The 19,406-nt window shown below is 36.2% G+C and overlaps 1 protein-coding gene across 2 annotated transcripts in view; it reads right to left on the bottom strand.

Annotated features, from left to right (window-relative positions):
• LOC135085011 (homeotic protein distal-less) overlaps positions 1-14,016 on the bottom strand; it is a 131,404-nt gene extending 117,388 nt beyond the window's left edge. For both annotated transcript variants that reach the window (XM_063979786.1, XM_063979785.1), the window contains exon 1: positions 13,429-14,016. The gene's annotated coding sequence lies outside the window, so the exon portion shown is untranslated. The remainder of the gene's footprint in view (positions 1-13,428) is intronic.
• Between the last annotated feature and the right edge of the window lie 5,390 nt (positions 14,017-19,406).

The raw sequence follows: 19,406 nt of genomic DNA, 5'->3' as shown, positions 1-19,406 counted from the left end.
GACTTAGATAAGATGGTGGTAGCTAGCCAGGCGGACTTAGAACAAGCCCTACCACCACCCAAAAAAAATCTGCTTCTACTGAGAATCGAACCCGGGACCTCTCGATCTGAAGCAGGTGGTCTTACCACTAGACCACAGAGACATTTTAGAAATACACCGACTGACTAAAAAAAAGCCGCCTTCTTTTATCTAATAATAACGTTATAGTTGAATTTTAAAGTAAAAAACATACTACATTGACACACTTAAACCTAACTGTCGCAAATACAAGTGAAAATGCAAAATTCCAATCACAAACAGTTTATCAAACCGACATTTGCAGCGAATTTCCCGCCATTTTGCGTTTAATAGAATAACGCGCCATTACACGGCGATGTCAATGGGGCAAATAAACAAGGCAGTGCACGCGAACTTTGTTGACAGTGCCTTACAAAGTAGTGCACATAAGGTCTATAATTGCAGTCAACATCCTTGATTTTGAATCCTGAAAATGGTTCAAATTTGAAACAGAATTTTTTTAAAACTCCCGCGTCAGTCAATATTCTTGATTTCTTAGCCTGAAAATCGTTTTTCAAATTTGGAATAGAATGTTTTTAAATACCCGCGTCTTCACTTGACACTGGCAAGAAACACAGCAACGCCATTTTCCAATTGAAAAAAAAAATCTTCGTAGAAATTTTTTTCTTGGCAAAGACATCAAAATCATTCTGACTAGTTTCCCGCGTTAAAAAAAACGTCAATGTACGAATACTATTTTTGTAAGTGCCAAAAAAAACTGCTAGAGCACACTGCAGTTTGGCCAAAGTAAATTGTTTAAATACAAAATGACGCTCCATTCTTTTGAGAAAGAAGGCACAGAAAGAAGAATGTTTAGACTACAAATTACAGAGACAAAATTAAAATAATAATCTATGAACAAGCTCTCTAATAGCTCTTTAAGTATTTGTGTAACTGCATTTTTTATTTTTCCATTTCAGTGAAAACGATCTTCTTTATCGTATTTTCAAAAAAACATGGCGCGTAAATGACATCGAACAGTACAATGAGATTAAGGCAGTGTCTCAATACTCTTTTTCATTTAAATGCATTCTTGCCGTGCGTGCTACACGAAATAATGCTACTATACGCTACTAATTACGAATACACAGGTAATCGATCCATAAACTCGGATCAGAGACAAATTAGTCTATATTACCTAGTCTATGGTCGCCGTACATGTCAATTGAATGCTGTAGCACAGACAAAATGGTATTTTTATACGACAGAGGCGGCTCGCGATTTGTATTGACATTTTAGTCTACAATTTTAATTTTTATTGTCAGTCGATCTAGTGCGATGGCATTCTTTAATTAACTTTATTCTTACGTTTTGCGGTAACAAAACATGCGCTTAATGTATGGAGTACTGTTACATTTTTTTCATTTTTACGTCGATATTTTGTAATTGAGAGGAGTTGACAGATCTTTAGACATTTATTTGGGCATGTTTCTTGCTATAAACATTATGTTTGCTACTTATCAACTTTTAAGTACCTACAGCCAATTCAAAACACTAAAATTTTGACCCTTAAATGTTTTTTGGATGAGTGTGATCACCCTCAGTGTTTCTTATTTTAGAAAGTTTACTATATTTTTCTGTCGTACAAAAGCATCAAATATCACTAAACAACTAACATCAGTACTTGCTTCTTGATAATAAAAAAAATACCAATTTTATCTAGGCTTTATTCTAAGCACACACTGAAAATCATAAGAAAACTCATGTTGCTTAGTTCTTAAGCTGGGTTATACTACCATCTTACTTTAACTTTAACAAACGTCAAAATTCTGTCAAATTCCATTCAAAAAACACGAGCTATGGTTATAGTCACGGTTAAATAAGGTGGTGCAACTCAGCCTCACGCCCTTATTCACAAACGATGCTTGCTTATGTAAAGCAGCAATCCAACGCACAGCGTTGAATAGAGCTCTGTGATTGGTTCGTGTGTCACCCTGTGCGTCCACGCGCACTGTGAAACCTTTTAGTAATGTTTGTGAATACGGGCCTTAGTAAGTTATAAATAAAATACATTATTTTTCGAAATCACAGACAACCAACGCCTTCGCTACTTACAGGCATCGAACCCGAGATTGTCAAAGTATGACGCAATCTAATGACTATGGAGAAACGTGTGTGTCCGTCTGTGGGTGTCTATCACGCAAATCTATCCACGCTAGTATAGTTGGCTTGGGATTTTTGTTCAAAAAACATTTGAAAGTCAGTATTCTTCACCGTTGTCACGTTGTTCAACTGCACGCAGGAAGATTTAGGTTGGGTTACACCATCTTACTTTAACTTTGACAAACGTCAAAAATCTGTCAAACTCCATACAAAAAAATCATCGGTTATCGTTATCATCATCATCATCATCATTTCAGCCATAGGACGTCCACTGCTGAACATAGGCCTCCCCCAATGCTTTCCATGTTGATCGATTGGCAGCGGTCTGCGTCCAGCGCTTCCCTGCTACCTTTACGATGTCGTCGGTCCACCTTGTAGGTGGACGTCCCACGCTGCGTTTTCCGGTACGCGGCCTCCATTCCAGAACCTTTCTGCCCCATCGGCCGTCAGTTCTGCGTACTATGTGCCCTGCCCATTGCCACTTCAGCTTGCTAATCCGTCGGGCTATGTCAGCGACTTTGGTTATCGTTATAGTGACGGTCAAAGTTAGGTGGTGCAACTCAGCCTTAATGAAGGCTACTGACAACGCCACTCTTGTGGCGGAGTTTTGGGCTGACGCTGTGTAGGTTTGTTGTCGACACGACAAGAAGAAGAACGGCAGGTGTCCCATTGCAATGGACATCGCTATTGTGAGAAGATGGCACTGCTCAGTGCACTTTTTCTGATTTCCTAATTTAAGTACCCTTTCATAATGTAAGCTGGTGCCAATTCTCATTTTGTCAAATCTGCACAAGTAACATTATCGAAATCGTGGTTCCCAAAACCAAGTCATTGCTGTATAAAAAGTAGTCGTATATTATTTTGATTGTATGAATGGTCAAATGAAACTGTGAAAGCATTTTCGACCCATAATGTGAAAGAATCATGTCGCTTGAACAGAAAAAATGAACACAGAGAGTTGCTCATTGAAGCCTATATTTCCATTATAATCTAGCGGCTAACAATTATTTATTTATTATAAAAATCTTCCTTTTTGTTAGGTGAGGAAAAACTTTTTCTCATCTGTTGTGATTGTTATTTGTATGACTGTACCTAGCACATTATGTGACCATTTTCTTTGTATTGTCTAACAATATCTTATCTGTAGCCTCGTACACAGTTTTCTTTGAAAAACTATTGTGTTTAAATGGTTTGAGTAAAAATAATCTACCTTTTTTCTGTTAGTGAAAATCAACACACTTTTTCTGACAAATTTTAATATACTGCTTTTTGTAGTCTCCAAAAATAGTTTTATGACTTAAAGGAAGAAATGAATAAATGAATTAATAACGATGAAAGAATCTTAGTAGAGTCCAAAGCATTTTTGCAATTTTTACATAATAAACAATACAATTTTAACTGGCCCTCTAGCTTTGAGAGAACGCAGCGCAAGAAATTCAGCTTCTCATAGGTTTATAAAAAATACCTATTTTTAATTAAAGTTATTTATTCAGTATATTATTAAGTTTCATGATGTTAGAGTCTTCAAATAAAACTAATTATTAAGCTTAAACTAATATTACTCACAGGATGGAGTCCATCATACAAATGACTTTCAATAATGACAGCAAAAAAAAATCGATATGACATCTCACGTTGCACCAGTGCCCCTATTTCAACCAGTGGGTCTAGACAAAGTGCAAATTAAATCGCAAACCAGTCGAAAAGTGGTCGAAAAGCCCCTTTTTTGTATGGAGTTTTGACGGATTCGATTTTCGATTCGATCAAAAAGTGCGTTTTGTCTAGGGGGGCAGTTTTAAAAACAAATTGCAAACAAAAAACACAGACCAAGAATTTCTCAATGCAACCTGCCAGCGACAAAACTTTTTTCTCTAAACAGGTTGACAGTTAAAAAAATATGAAAATGGCGGGAGTTATGACATTTGGCGGGTCATACGTCGTTAATCATGTGTCAAACGGGCCGATAGGCAGCCACCATTTTGTCGTATTATCCGAATAAGGGAAGTGGTAGCGTAATTGCTAGCGATATAATTGTTCTTCGTTGCATCGTAATACAGCCGATTGATGTCTTTGTTAATCTAATAATAGAAGTTATAATGGTAATTATTTGCCTATTGCCGACTGAGAAAACTAAACTGCTTACAATAAATAATGTAGTTACTGAAGTTTGAGTACTTTATTTACTTCATGCTACTAATGATACACGAACTGTCTATTTCTTTTGTATTATGCCTATAAATTAAATGAATCGACATTGACGGCAGTAAGCAATATTATTTCAGTATTTTTCTTCAGATTTTAGTTGGAAAATAACACATTTTAAATGATTTGATCAGACATGCATAACTATTATAAATATTTGTCAAATTGATAAATTTAAAGAATTTGAATTTGAATTTGAATTTGAATTTGATACTAGGTTTCCCTTCTATAGAACTCGATAAGAACTTATTAACTATCAAAATAATCTCTTATGTACTAATAATCTTTTTTTCTATTTAAAAATAACTATAATTTAAAAGCCATAGATGCTTATCATGTTTAAAGCTCTACAAACTCAAAATAAGCTTTTTGAAGCTTCTGCCTTATTTATTAAAAAAGTGATTAAAGAAAAACTTATTCAAAACCACAATCTAAACCCCCAATAAGTCCTTAGCATCCACAAAGTAGAGTCAAACGATTCTAAAACGTCAAGCGGCAAAAATCGGAACTAATAATCCAGCATTTATAGTAGCGCCCTCCTGTCAATGTCATATCTGAGACGGTTCGGTGTTGAACAACTACGAGTAGGTATATCATGGCTGACAATGTTTCAGCCATTCAAAATGGACGTCAAGATGTGTATCAGGCGCCACCCGTCTTTTTTGACGTTAAGTAAACGTATCGATTGTGATACAACACCCAAGTATTTATTGAGAGACACTGAAATTGTGGCTATTTTTCTATTTTTTCTTCTATATTACCAGTATTTACCAGTGTAGAGACAGTTTAAGTTAGTGTATGGGTTTTATCGATGGTGTTACTGTAGATCCTGGCTACACAGGAGTTGCAGCGGTGGGAACGAGAGGCGAGAATAGTCCCGGTCTCACTGTAGATCCTGGCTATCTATTCATAAAATGTATTTCTTTTTGGTAAATTGGCTTCTAAAGAACAAGTCCCAGTATTCTTTTTCATTAACTCTACCACAGCTTCAGTTTTTTTAATCTACAAGATTAATGCAGGCCGCTACCAATCGATCAACGTGGAAAGCAATGGGGGAGGCCTATGTTCAGCAGTGGACATCCTATGGCTGAAATGATGATGATGATGATGATGAAATCTAGTGGAATAGAGAGATAGTCTTCTTCGTCATTGGTCTAGTCGTTCTCTTTATAATTTAAGACTACCTACATTCTTTAAAATAAAGATAACATCACTATTGAGATGTCTAAAGAAAAGTTACGAATTTCCTTATCTACAAGCAAATGTAAAGAATCATAGAGAAATAGACTTCTGTCCTCATTATTTCAACCATTTTCGAGTTTTGCTTTTGGAAAGACACTTAGCGATGCTTTTTTGTTTACAAATATCCTTATTTTTACATTCATCCTCTACTTAATTCGTTATTTTAAACAAAGTCTCCAACGAATATAAATAACTCTAATTATCTAAAAGAAAGTCGCGAATTTCCCAATTTACATAAACAAATGTCAAAATCCGAGACATAAAGACAAATCAGCCTCGCAAAGGCGTGCGTAGGCGCAGATTCGAAGCCTGAATTGGACATGGCCAAACACGTATTCAAATGGCTATGTATTTGTATGCAATAGTCCATGACGGAATTTCAAAATGTTGTTGTGATATCGGGACTGTTCCCACCTCTCGTTCCCACCACTGCAACTCCTGTGTAGCCAGGATCTACAGCTTGACCGCCATAAAAACCCAACCAATGAAGTTCAAGTTTGTCCCGGGGGAAAGTTAAACTGTCATTGGACCCGCAACGAAATTAATCAGAAGAACATAGGAGAAGTTCGAAATTAAGGTTCGACTTCCCTCCATTGCAAAGCGGATGACAGGTGACAAACAAAGGTTTAAAACATTTAAGAAAAGATTGCGTTGCGAACTTATTGGCTGTCACTTTGGGTGTCACGAACTATTTGACGTACGATGCCATCTTAAGTAGTTTGTTCACAAACATACCAACTTAGTCAAAATTATGTGGCTTGATCGTTTCTCTACCGTCAATTTGAAAAGTTCATTCATTGTTCATTACTTTTCTGATGTTACATAGGTTGAGTTGTACCACCCAACTTTAATAGTAACTATAACGATAACCGGTGTTTATTGTATGGAGTATGCCAGACTTTTGACGTTTGTCAAAGTTAAAATAAGATAGTGCAAGTGCAACCCAACCTTAAAGATATACCGAGTCTTGTTTTAGACGTATTTTGGAGGTCTAAACCCCAAGACACGACTTTAAAACTTTACTTCCTATCAGTATCAGTAATCTTTTTCATTTAAATATCTTAATTTATCTGGCCAAGACATAGAGAATACATTTTTTTTATGGAAATTATCTACCGTGCCTGATCCCTGCAAAATTTTCTAGCTACGAAATAAAAACTACAGATATTCCAAAACTAACCCTTTCACAGAACTTCGTACAACAATATCTGGAATCCATTGTCTCCTTTACCAATTAAATATCACACATATTACAACTTAAATAATCTATATAATAACACAGACACAGCCAACGGCGGACTAAAACAGCCATTATGGATTGGTTTATTAATAATCGAGGACTGGATTCACAGGTTAATGATGTATAAACTGATTACCCCTTTTGTATGGAATTATTTATTGGAGTGAAATCTAGAGGGAACCATTATGAACTTAGTTTTGTGAGTTTTACTAACATTGTAGTTAGTTTGTAAAACATCGAGAAAAGTAGCGAGTTTGTGTACAGGAGAGGCAAGTTTTGGTGATTGACTCGAATTTGTAGGTAAATTTAATCATTTTTGCATAAATTATTGCAAGCGAGACTACATCCCACTTTCAAAAAGTTTTCAGATCACATGTAGAGCCAAGCTTCTAACTCTAACGCCCTACAAACTAAATCTAAGGGCTGGTTTTTTAACCGTCTGATATCTTTTACCTGAAGGATAAACTTGTCATTTTGTTGTATTTCCCATACTGGAGCTGTCAATGGGCCAAACTTATTTTTTAGTTAATTATTATAAAAGTTATTTAATCTGCCCATAATCGAATAAAATAAAGCTTTCACTAAATATCATGAAGTTTTTTTGAGTATTATTATTAAAATTGTTACTGTATAATTGTTATTTTTGCCCCATAAAGTGAAATAGAAAACGAATTTAAAAACACAGGTTTTGCCCTATAAAGTAGAATAGAATTAATTTAAAAACATTGGCACTTGAAGTATCTGTCTTAAACTGACATTGACAGATAGTTCAATTTAAATTCAAATTTCGTCGCATCAATATACAACCATACAAGTTATTGATGGATGAATTAATACGACGCTTACAATGTATTTTATGACCGAGTATCCTGCCTCTATAGATCTTATAGAAAGATACGAGACTATTCCCACCTCTCGTTCCCACCGCTGCAACTCCTGTGTAGCCAGGATCTACAGCTTGACCGCCAATAACACCCAACCAGTGAGGGTCAAGTTTGTCCCGAGGAAAGTTAAACTGTCATTGGACCCGCAACGAATTTAATCAGAAGAACATAGGAGGAGTTTGAAGTTAAGGTTCGACTTCCCTTCAGTGCAAAGCGGATGACAGATGACAAAACAAAAGTTTGGAAAAGATACATCAAATTCTTATAATCTTTTAAAGCCAAAGTGACTGAGTTTCTTCCGCCACTTCTTCTCAGCACCAGCCCATATGTTGTCCCGAAGTGGTGGTAGGGCAAGCTATATTCGGGACGTGTATAAGTGCCTTGAAAAGGGCCTTTGTAAAAAGGATTTATTTAAAGAATTTACTGGTCACGGGAAGCACCCGGATGCGGGCAGCGCAGGACCGTTCGTTGTGGAAATCCTTGGGGGAGCCCTTTGTCCAGCAGCTGACATCTTTGGTTGATACGAATCTTATGTACTCTACGTAGGACAGTCCATATTATTATGTGTAACTTTATTGGAAGTTAGTAGTAACAGAGTAAATACAAATGAGTAGGTCATCTTCATAGAAACGCACCGAGCGCGGTTTGTATGTGAGCGCGCGCCAATACGTATGCGGCGCGCACGCACACACTGACAAAATTCAGCGCACCTCACCGCTAATCCACGCTAAATTTTGTCAGTGTGTGCGGTAGTAAGTAGCGTAAGTGATCATATCAAAACCGCACTCAATGGTCCTCTTCACGAGGGCACAAGAAAGGCTGCAGTGCGGGAGGAATGGCGACGGATTGTGAGGCTTGCCAGGACCTGGTGTGCCAACCACGACCACTCTAGCAAGAGTGTAGCGACGAAGAAGAAGAGGTAAGTAGAATATTAGAGGAAAATAAAATGATGTAGGGAATCCATGACCGTTGTTGACCAATGTTACCTTTTCACGCTTATATCATTTTACTGATTAAGATAAAATGTGGTTTAAGTACCTAAAGATAGTTTGAGACCCAGGGAAAAACAGGATAGTTTTTGTACCGGTTTTTGAAATGAGAAAACACGCGTTAAAGACTGTGGTAGACTGAAATTTACAGGCCAAGCCGCGGGCAAAAGCTAGTATCTACCTCAATAAACTAAATGAAACTTAGTTAATTTACAAACTCCTTTAAAGAGTACTTTTGTCACATACCTATCAACTTATGGCCAGCAAAAAAAACTACTCACATCGCATGTTAAACTATAAACATATAAACATGCATTTAGTTATATGTATGTGGCATTCCCACATGAAATATTAAAAGCCACCATAACTATTAAGGGGGCAACCACACAGCGAATGTAAAAAAGTTATGGGACTATTCCCACCTCTCGTTCCCACCGCTGCAACTCCTGTGTAGCCAGGATCTACAGCTTGACCGCCAACAACCCAACCAGTGAAGGTCAAGTTTGTCCCGGGGGAAAGTTAAACTGTCATTGGACCCGCAAAGAAATTAATCAGAAGAACATAGGAGGAGTTCGAAGCTAAGGTTCGACTTCCCTCCGTTGCAAACCGGATGACAAGTGACAAACAAAGGTTTAGTAACCTTTATGAAAAAGATATTTAAAGTGAGTAAAAGATGATGTCTCAGTTATAATAATGTACTAACTAGAATCATCAGAATAGGCTCCCCAACCCGTCTGGTCAGCGTGGGGAGTGTAGGCCAAATCCTCCATTTGCCTCTGGTAAATTAGAGGGTCGTGCTCCTGCAGTGGAGACTGAATGACCTGATGATGATCATTAGGAATGTTATGTGCAACTTTTATAATCCCCGCAGACAACTTAGATAGTTTGGTCGGCCATGATGAATCGGCCGATACCAAATCAGTGTACTAATGTGCGCACTTTCATGCGAGGCCGAAAAGTTTGTTGCTACTCGTGACTTTAAGAGTAGGCGCACACCGTTGATTTTTAGTTGGCCGATAGTTGTGCCCGATTTTAAATTGTATGAAGAATCGGCCAAATCGAATCGGCGTAGTGTGCGCACTCCCATACATGCCCATCCTGATCAACTGCCCGACTAAACTATCGGCCGACGAAAAATCAACGGTGTGCGCCTACTCTAAAGCTGGGTTGCACCACCTAACTTTGACAGTAATTATAACGATAACCGGTGTTTTTTATATGGAGTTTTACAGATTTTTGACGTTTGTCAAAGTTAAAGTAAGATGGTGCAACCCAGCCTAAACAACGAGTAGCCTGCTTGATACTTTACTCAGAGATGGTGAACGAGCCCCTTATAATTATTGTTTGATATCAAGGGTTAATGTGGTCGTACCCTAACTCTATTAATGATTAATTAACATCGATTTGTATACGAACTTTACACTTTTGTGGAAACTCGGTTTGTATTAATTGCCGTAATAAAACTGGTTTACGATCAATCGAAATAATAATATCGATTTCATATTCGGATTGCATCAATTTATATTTTATATGTCTTTAGTACCATCATACAGCATATTAGGTTAGGGTAAGTCCAGGATAGATGCCCCACTTTTTGAAACAGCTCTGTAACTCAGTCAGTAAGTTTTTATCAACAATTTGATCTTAGTATCTGTAAACTTTGGTCTTTCGTCTATGATATTACTATAATTATTTTAGTTTAAGTTATACCCATTCTGAGTAAATACCATTTTAAGTGACCTCTAAAAAGTGGGATAGACGCCTAATGTGGGGGATAGAAGACTCACTGTATGATTGCTTCAAAGGATAGATGCCTGATGCAGGGATAGATGACTCGTTAATACAGTTTTTGAATTCTAAGGATCAAATGCTTTTTGAAATCAAACAAGCCAAGTATTATTATTTAAGATTGTTTGTTATTAAATGATTTAAATATGAAATTTAATATTTTTTATTAAAAATAGTACATAGTACATCCACCCGAAGTCGGGAAAAGAGGTAATTCGATCAGAAGGGCACCCTATTTATTACTTTCGTAAGGTTAGCCGTACTACATTCTTTTTTTCTACTTACTTGCTACTTGTGACAAAAAGAGCAGGTTAGGATAGATGCCCCTAGGAGCATGGGACATGGCCCTAAGGGCATCTATACCCAAAAAAAATTAGGCAACTATCCTTTTAGCATAGGATAGGTGCCTTTTTAATAAAAAATATAATAACACTAAAAATCGAATTAAACATAGCTATCCCGTCTAATTTATAAGATAGTCTATCAAATTATATAAAAATCTGCTTCATTTTACAGCTGACAAAAAAATTATCCATTAAAAGATACTTACCAATTTTATTTCGACGCTCGCTAAGGTTAGGCCGCGGAAGATTTTTGCTCTCACTGGCTAAACGAACGCACTCTTTGATGGTTTGCGAGGCGAAAAGTGGTACGGGGAGGTCCCTTTCTATTATACATACTATAACTTTATGCTAAGTTGCTTGTAACATAGTGTACTTAAAATCGCGGCACCTATCCCACTGGGGCATGTATTCTGGAATTACCCTATTCATTTTTGTAGAAAATTGGACTCTATTACAACTGGCATAAGATCGTAGTGTCTAACTTATCATGCCGTTGGTTGTTACGTAGGTACCTATTCGTAGTTCAGATTTTCTTGATTTGAAGAAAAAATTAGTTTATTGATTTTGAAAATAAGTTTTTATAACGTTCTAACGCCCGTATTCACAAACATTATAATGTCTCACAGTGCGCGTGGACGCACAGGGTGACACACGAAACAATCACAGAGCTCTATTCAACGCTGTGCGTTCGATTTTCTGCTTCACTTAAGCAAGCATCTTTTGTGAATACGGGTCTTAATATAATAATCGGTACAAAAGGCGAACTTCAATCCTGGCATTCTCTCCCAGTCAAACTTTGAGCTTTACAGAAAATTAGAATTTAACTACCTCATTTATGGTCAAGAGGTCAGGTCAGGTTGTCTGTAATAATTATAAAGAGCAAAACTATTTTGCTGTATAATATACAGGACGATACCAATTTGAAAGGTAATTTATGTATAAATGACCGTGGTTCTGCGTATCGAAGAATGAGTCAAAGATGACTGTATAATAAAAGTTATAATGAATATACCTACATATATCGGTATAGTTAGTACTATATGTGATTTGGATTTAACCCTTCAAGCACCAGCAAATCGAAACACGGGTTCCATGAGTTAAAAACTATAATATAGTTTTCAAAGAAAATACACCAAGTCTGTCGAAACCAAGCAAAGAAATTAAGTTTCCCCAACGCGATGTGGTTAAAAAAACGTAGGATAAAGGTTCTTACAAAATATAGAATCTAAAATCATCATAGGCTAAGATTCGATGGCACTGTCATTTTTCTGGACAAAATAATAAAGTGTGTTCGACTCCCGCCTTAGGAAGTTAGATTTTTTCAAGATATTTATAAAGACAGTTAAAAAAAGAAAATAAAACAAATTGCTGAACATGACGCTTGACTTTCCCGCCAAAAAGTCCTAAGCATTTCAAGTACTCGTATATTAAAAGATGACGGTTTGGCAAGAGTATTAGATAGGCATTTTTAATGGGCAAAATTAAAATACTTTACTGTGCCAAAATAAATAAGCCAAAGAAAAAGAAAACTAAATAACTTTTTTCTTTTACCCGTAGCATTCGTTTAAGCGTGGCCAGTGTCATAAAATATTTGCCGATAAAGTTACATTGAAATTAACCTTTTTAGTACATTACTTAGTACATTTACACATGTGAATATAAATAAGTAGGTACTACTTTGCATTATTTTTATTAAAAAAGTTCAGTGAAGCGTACTAAACGTATTCATGTTCAATAATAACTTTAATATTTTTCAACATATTAAAAATTAGAGTCTATAACATTAAATTTTATGGCAGCTTTTAAATTATTTCCTATTTCTTCTTAAATTACAGAAACACAAAGAATAATGTATTTAACTAATTTTATTTTTAGCATTTCAATATTTGACAGTTTTTATGTTTCTTATTATTTTCTTATAAGACAATCAGGTTAGGATATAAACCTGCACTGTCATGGAATTGCGTGCATCTCTAGGGAATCGAACCCAGGACCTCTGAGAGTGAGGTTACTCTTACTGCGGGATAGTGTCACCATTCAAGATTGACCAAGAAACGATTTAAACATTTTACGAATCATATAAGTTTCCTATTAGGCCTAAAATAGTGGAGATCACATTGAATTCTTCATTAATTTAATAATTATTTAATACCAAATCATTATCGTAACATAATTATGTCGATAAAAAATGATTGAGAGTTTAAAATAGCCAGTGGATTGTTAAAAAACAGGCATTTTTTAAAACATGGTAGGTAGGTATTTTTTTTAATTATTGCTTTTACAATAATTTCATTTCTTAAACATTACCCACAGCACCGTGTTTTGTCTCTATACTCAATTTTTTTCAAATTTGGAACAGAATTATTTTTTTTAAATATGAACACTCAAAGGAATTTAACCCATCGAGAGGCCTGCCTACAGTGCCTACATAAAATAAAATATTTTTGTTGCACATCGTGTTTTGTTTCTATTCTCTTTTTTTTTTTCAAATTTGGAACAGAATTATTTTTTTAAATATGAACACTCAAAGAAATTTTACCCATTGAGGCCTACGTAAAATTAAAATTGTAGGTACTTACGGTTCAACGAAAATCAAATGTGAGACCACAGCATATCACTATCCACAACAAATTATATTCACACAAATTGTCACGACACTTAGTTTTACACACTTGTCTTTTGCACTCAAAAACTTTCAGTTTGATACAACCAATTGAATTATTCGATCAATTGAAACATTCGATTCGTTTGATTTGAAAATGGATCAATTATATCGTAACTAGAGGAGGCGCAATCAAAATTATTATTGTTGGTAATTAGCGAGAGCGGGACAGGGATATAATTGCCGATCAATTAGCCCGTGCAGTGCGAATGAACAATTACGTAGCACGTGGGGTGCATTTTCCCTTGGATTTTCGAATTTTCCCGATTTTCACCTCCCGATTCACGTCACTGATGTCATTTTCGAGTCAAATCGTTCGGCGCACGTACACTACACACCACAAGTGATAACAGTCATCAGTTCGGAAAAAACCGTTCTTGCTAGTGGCCGAGTGAAAAAAACACTAACGCACACAAGCACAGAATTCAGGGCAATTATCTTAATGTTTGTGGATATTTTAATAACGTTTCCCCACTGCACCGAAACCCGACACAACCAGCTCTCGTAGAATTTAAACACTTAATGACCGGTTGGATGAAATTGTCCGAGAAACGAACGGCCCAATGTAGCGCGCTCTCGCTCTAATTAGTTCCGGAATCCGCCACTTGTATGGAGTCAGTGGCGCTGTGATCGCTACACAGGCGTGGCTTAAACAGAGGAGGGTAACTCGTAAGGTGGAGTCTGTAGCTGATTGGTTAACAGTGGGACCGCAGTTTTTTCGTTTCGTACGTGCGTTGGGATCGGGTTGGTGCCTTAGATCGATCGGTCGGCGCCACCGTAGCCATTATGTTTTTTATAGCTATTTTTTGGCGGTGCTCTTTCCTCGCTAACCTGTTTTAGTAACCACGCCCAGCCGACTTAGTACGTGCGGAGACGAGAAGCTATCAATCGGGTCTTGCCGTGGGCTTAATTTTTTGTGCGTTTTTTTTAAAAATCAGTGACGGTGTCTTTCTTTGATTTTGTGTGGTGACGGACGCAAATGTATTGTCGGTCATACAATTGGATATTGACTCTATGTAGTTGTGTTGACTTTTATGTATATGCCATGTTTTATGTCATTGTATGTCATAGGTATGTATAGCTAACGTTCTTTGTATAGGTCATAAAGTAAATCTCAGCGAAAGCGTTTCCGATTGAGTATTATTACACTCGCAAAATAACTTTGAACTACGATTCAGTATAGTAGATTGTATTGACGATCAAGGTTTCTATTAGTTAATAAAATATAAGATGTTCTATTTAAATCTAGACTGAAATTTGGTATAAAAAGGTTAAATGCTTAGCAAACTCTACCTGAGTTTGTAACTGAAAATTATTGAGAACTTTAAACAACTGTAAAATAAACTCAAAGTTTAAAGTTCAAAGTAAAATTGTTGGTAATTCAATTAGGATTAAGTAAGTTTCTAATTCTAATATACGGAAAGCTCATCCTCTATGGATGAGATAATAAGATAATATGTAGTAGTTTTCACAAATACTTACGTAGAGAGGGCCACGAGATATAATGGCTCTATCACTATTTATTGAAGGCTGAGTTGCACCATCTTATATTAACTATAACAAACGTCAAAAGTCTGTCAAACTGCATACAAAAATACCGATCATGGTTATAGTTACGGTTAAAGTAAAGGTGGTGCAACTGAGGCTAAGTTTTCTCTAAAATATCGAAACTATGAAGAAACTGTCATACTGGTATTTTGTTAAAAGCACTCCTTCTTATATCGTGCAAGGGCTTGTTCCTATGAAGATATCCCGTTTGCAGAATCCTGCAAAAAACCGATCCGTTCGAATTTGTAATTTGAATTTATTCGTCATCATAGGCATAATCCGACGACGGCTTATTTTACTGGTAGATCCGACGTTCATATTTTATCAGCCAAATGACGTCCACTGCTGGACAAAGACCTCTCCTAGGATTATTTCCACAAAGACTGGTCCTGCGCTACCCGCATCTGGATGCGGGTAGCGCAGGACCAGTCTTTGGTACCAGTCTTTAGTACCTGGGTACTTCCCGCGATATTCTCCAGATTGTCGGTCCACTTAGTGGGGGGCCTCGCCCTGGCGAAAAGTGATTTTCCAATTTTTGTTTTGTCTGAGAATAGAACCCGAGACAGTCCAACTTTAGCCACTAGACTAAAGATTCATAGATAGTTGTCCCCTCCAGACAATTATTTGGATAACTCTCGAAGCTTATAAAAGCTTGTATTGTATTAGAAGTACGACGGGGTTCGAACTACCGACCCTCGAATCGACACCGATATTGACACTGTTAAGCTTTTGTCACCGCAAAACATGCGACTTTACTTCTTACCAATAAGGAATAGCTGTTATCCATGGTACACTTAGGAAATTTACAAAAAAATGGGCCGATATTGAAATACAGGGTAGTCTGACACCATTAATATTTACCAATAACTCAAAGACACAACTTCTAAAACAATTGATTAGCTCTGAATATGGATAATAATATAGTTTTTTTTATTTTTGTTGATATTTTGTAGCTTTCAACTTCAACTGAGCTAGCGAACGAGCCATACAAAATTATATGGTATAGTCGCGAGACATTCTATTGACAGCTCATGGAAAGTATATCAATCAGTAATTGACTGGCGGTGTCAACTATTTCACAATTTTATTCTTGAACTAACTTACTAAAACATGGAATTCATCGCGAGACTCGAACCCAGAATCTACAAGTCCAGATAGACCCACTCTACGCACAAGACCACGGAAGTGCTATATTACTTCATTTAATTTCATTAGGTACAAGCATATTTATTATTATTTAGCTTAGGCCACGAGGGACTATTAGTAATTTGTAAATTAACTCGTGAAACCCTAAGACCCAGAACAGACGGTGAAACGCAACTGCAACGAAACTGAAACTTTCTGATGATTCTTATAGTAATCCCATTGAAACATGACTGTGTTCATGTCATTTCTCTAAATGGTACCTAGGCATGGTCCTATGCTTATAATGTAGAACATGGTTTAAATATACCATTTGTTGGCCCCACTCCTGAACTGTTGGACATAATAATGGATAAATAACTTAATGTATTTAAAATGTAAGTAGATAAGTATATTAATCTACTATACAGGGTGGAAACGATAAGTGATCTCACTCGATTATTTCTAAACCATACAAGATATCGAAAAACTGGTTCCTGATCCTAAAAGTGCTTTACGAGCTCTTTCAAACGGCACCAATAACAGGTTACAGAATAAACTGGATCTATCCGAAAATTCAATGTTTCCGGCTTCCATACATTTGGTACAGCCTCATAATATTAAAAACTACAGAAGGTATCGTAAAACTGGTTACTGATCCTAAAAGTGCTTCACGAGCTCTATCCAACGGTATCAATATTAAGTTACAGAATAAACTGGATCTATCCAAAAATCCAATGTTTCCATCCCCCATACATTTAGTAGGTACTACCACAGTCATGGCACTCATCTCTTGATACTTGATACAACACTTTATAGCAAGTAAAGCCTAAAACTAATTTTTTCCTTGAATAATTTTAAATAAAAATGCAATTTACGAGTTTTTTTTAGGTTAATTATTTAATTTTAAAAAATTACACTTAATATTGTGTGGTTGGCATACATTTAGTATGGAAGCTGGAAACATTGAATTTTCAGATACTTCCAGTTTATTCTGTAACCTGTTATTGGTACCGTTTGAAAGAGTTCGTAAAGCACTTTCAGGGTCAGTAACCAGTTTTTCGATATCTTGTATGGTTTAGAAATTATCGAGTGAGATCACTTATCGTTTCCACCCTGTATAAAAATAAGTCGGGTTTTCCTCCCTGACGCTATAACTCCAGAACGCACGAACCGATTTCCACGGTTTTGCATTCGTTGGAAAGGTCTCGGGCTCCGTGAGGTTTATAGCAAAGAAAATTCGGGAAAAGGGGGTAAAACAGGATCCACGCGTACGAAGTCGCGGGCGGCCGCTAGTTAATAATATTTTTTGTTTGCGCAATAAAGCACCTATTACTATTACACATTATGTCAATTTCCAAGCAAACCCGGGAGTTTTTGGTAGTTATTTATATGAAAATATATTTCTGATATTAAGTCCTAACAAATAATAGTAGTTACATTTCTGTTGGTTTTACGCCCAGATTCCATAGAAAAGTTCCCATCATCCTTTCTCCAAAAAATGCCCCTATGACCGGTGGTTTTTATTACTTTGTATTATTCTCTATCGTATTACCTTCGTAAAACCAAAAATCGCATGTCTCTATCCCTATCACGACGTTTGCAATGATCGTTTGAACTAAGCCTCTCCGGGCGCACCATTCAAAGCTTCGTTAACAACAAAACTGAAAATGGCTCTAGATTTGTAATTTTGATAAAAACAAGTTAGGTTTTAAATAAAAACAAAAGATTTCGAAGTAAAATAAGCATTTTAGTTAAAATTAAAATTGTCTCTACCTGTAGCGGAGAATAATGTTGTGGCAGGCCTTTGTTTAAACGATCATAGCAAATGTTGTGATAGGGATAGAGACATGCTATTTCTGGTTTTACAAAGATAATACGATAGAGAATAATACAAAGTAATAAAAGCCACCTGTTATACGGGCATTTTTTGGAGAAATTTATCAAATAACCAAGAAAACACGAATTTAAAAGCAGTTTTTTTTTTCAAAAAGTATCATTTTTTATTATTTGTTGGCATTTTTTGTGTATTTTATGTATTTTTTTAGTATCGCCTGTTATTTATCATTATTACTGTTTTTATTTTATCAGGATAACCGCTTAGTTTAAAAGTTATTACGTTTTCTTTACAATAAGTAATTGGAAGAAAGAAAATTCTATAAAAAAATTTAAAAAAATCTCAAAATATTTTTGACTTCTTTTTTGTCGATAAAAATATGTCTAAATTTAAAATAAAATTCATAAAATTCATTTATTTTTGCAAATAGGCTTTAAAAAAGCGCTTTTACACGTCCCAATATTAACCCTACCACTGCTTCGGGACAATAAATGGGCCAGTGCTGAGAAGAAGCAGCGCAAGAAACTCAGTCACTATTGTCAGCCTCCTTTTCAAGGTTTTACAGTCTTTAAAATATACAAATTATAGTCATAAGCATTGATGCGAGCTAGGTAGTTAAACATTCCAAACATTTTTATCTTTTATATAATCATCAACTTTATAGTAGCCCTTTTTCATTAAGGTGCTTTTGATAATATGTGCTTTAAATTTATGAATGAGCAATTCTACAACAGTTTGTGGTAATTTATTGAAAAGTTTAATACATTTCCCCATAAATGAATTACCAATCTTGTGCAGTCTAGTTTCATCTGTTTTCATATGTACACTTTAACGTCACTCACACTCTATTTTAACTCGTCAGGTCATTTAGTCTCTACTGCAGTTCGACGACCCTCTACCAGAGGCAAATGGAGGATTTGGCCTACACTCCCCACGCTGGCCAGACGGGTTGGGGAGGCTCGCATATTTATCCCATACATTAGTACATTTTTATACATGTCGTCCTATTCTACTCTTCTGAAATATCTAAACTCAGACTTATATGTTGTAGGCGAGTGTAATAAATAAAGTCAAGTTACTGCTAATCAAAACTTAATAGATCATCTGCCAACAACTATACTTAGGCTGGGTTGCACCATCTTACTTTAACTTTGACAAACGTCAAATATCTGTCAAAATCCATTCAAAAAACACCGGTTATTGTCATAGTTACGGTCAAAGTTAGGTGGTGCAACTCAGCCTTAGTAAGTTTGTTTAAACAGTTGCGTAATGTAAAAGATTTGCGATATTTTTTTGACAGTGAATGGCAGTAAGAAGTAAGACGACCTGATAAAGGTAGCAGGAAGGCGCTGGATGCAGGCCGCTACCAACCGCGCGATGTGGAAGTC

This window comes from Ostrinia nubilalis, chromosome 27, assembly GCF_963855985.1.
Source record: "Ostrinia nubilalis chromosome 27, ilOstNubi1.1, whole genome shotgun sequence".
Taxonomy (NCBI): domain Eukaryota; kingdom Metazoa; phylum Arthropoda; class Insecta; order Lepidoptera; family Crambidae; genus Ostrinia; species Ostrinia nubilalis.
This window is presented reverse-complemented; position numbering and strand designations above follow the sequence as displayed.